The 1,954-nt window shown below is 33.4% G+C and overlaps 1 long non-coding RNA gene across 2 annotated transcripts; it reads right to left on the bottom strand.

The window, feature by feature from the left end:
• LOC114181004 lies at positions 1–1,462 on the bottom strand. Of its 2 annotated transcripts, XR_003603718.1 has the most exons (5): positions 1,322–1,462; positions 1,094–1,139; positions 941–990; positions 610–794; positions 1–220 (listed from the first exon to the last, which is right to left on the bottom strand). It is a non-coding gene; the product is annotated as an uncharacterized LOC114181004 (long non-coding RNA). The 2 variants fall into 2 exon arrangements; XR_003603717.1 differs by having other exon boundaries at positions 610–990.
• Positions 1,463–1,954: the final 492 nt, after the last annotated feature.

Raw genomic sequence — 1,954 nt, forward strand, 5'->3', positions numbered from 1 at the left:
AATGTTCAAGTATAAAAGAAAATAACATTAAAAGTTCATAAGCCAATTCTGCAACTAAAATCTTTATCCTAATCCTAAAATATTTTGCTTTCATCACTTCACGTTCTTGCCCTTTAAGAAGATTAACCACTTCATGTTGGGTTGTTTTTTGGGCTCACTCTTCTCGCAATTAACTTTGTTTGCTCTCCTTTATGCTATTTCCAGATTTAACTTTTCCAATCTGTGTATAAGAAATCAAAAGAAATCAAAAGTTAACCACATTTGAGATTGTTCTTTTCATCATCCAAAATAATATTGTAATAAGTAATATAATTTCATAATTAGGATTTAAATTTGAAACTAATGGATAAAATAAAATATAACTATATGAATTGATTTACATGCATGTGATTTAAGCATGTGGTTATTCGTTAATAAAAAAAATCCTAACCATATGATTTCACCAATCACTAACCACACAAAATTATCCAATTAACCATTCGATGCAGTAGCTCACACAATGCATGCACCAATGTATTAGAAGGACAATTTGTAAAAGGACAATTTTATTTTTAAATATAATAGTAAGCATCACATTTCAAAAGACTAATTAATATAATAAAACGTTACTTTCAAAAGGTTATTCACCCTGCAACCATCTCATAACCCTTCAGCAAACCCAAAAGCATCTTCCATTTCTTTTAAAAGGGCATTACCACTCTCTTCATTCCCACCTGGATTCGCACCATAATCATTCAATGCAGACAACAACCCTATTGGCAAGAACCATTCCCCAACCTCTAGCCGTCTTTCCCCTGAGAAAGAAGTAAGAATGTTTTCCATACATATAATAATAGAACTATGCATAGAGGCCATGGCAATGATTTTTTTTATTATAAAAAGGGAAGGGAGATCAAGCAAAAAACACGAGCCCATGACAATTGTAGATTGGTGCATTAACCTCTTTGTTGAGAAGAAAACATTGTTGGCTATGAGCACATTCATATTAACCTGCATAAATCATTAATATGCACGTTCAATAATCATGATAAAGAGTTGAAAGGGAAAAATATTAGTGAATGTGACAAAATCATTAACTCACTTAATCACACACCTTTCGGGGCTTCCTTGCTAAAACCAATCTTGAAAATTGCAGCAACCTTTTTCGTTAGCATGCAAAGCCAATAATACATCAAGTCAACACATAAATTAAAACCAGAAATATTATCCATGCTTTATAAATGATAATAATAAACTACATAAAATAATAGTGGGGAAATAGAATATAAAAAAGCTAGCTAAAAGTTCAAATATATTGACATAAATTACTGACTCCAACAACCTGGTGATGGTAAAATTCTTGATAGCCAAGGATACAACAACAGGTACTGGGCAAGCAAAATGTATTGCATTCAACTTAGGAATTTCATCAAACACGTACTGGGCAGCAACAACCACTCACTCCCCGTTATGAGTCGACCAGAATCTCCTACACCATTAAAAATCAGTGTGAGAATCTTCGGTTAGGATTTTATGGTGTCGCGAATTTGAGAACAATGGTGAAAGGTAGAGCCTCTAAATCGTGAAACCTAGAAGAGGTTTTTGAATCGAAAACCGAAAACCTAGAATCGAAAATCGAAAACCCATTCGAAAATCCATGACCATTCACTGCCGACAAGCTACAATCAGTGATTTTTGTGAGCTAACACACAGGCGCGAGAGATGGAGAAGAGATGAAGAAGTGAAACAGTGCACAAAGAACTCACCAATAGTGAAGAGATAGGAAAGAGATATAGTGAGAAAAGATAGAAAAACAGTAATATCGAATGAAGAACCGCCAAAAACAGATGAGGAGCAACTGAAAAAAATAGGGAACAAAACTTTAGATAAGAACAAGAGGGAAAGGAAAAAAATGTATTATAATTGTGGAGGTTATAAATCTCTGCAAGAAAGAACTAAAACCTCCATTATTTTC

This window comes from Vigna unguiculata, chromosome 4 (genome assembly GCF_004118075.2).
Source record: "Vigna unguiculata cultivar IT97K-499-35 chromosome 4, ASM411807v1, whole genome shotgun sequence".
NCBI lineage: Eukaryota > Viridiplantae > Streptophyta > Magnoliopsida > Fabales > Fabaceae > Vigna > Vigna unguiculata.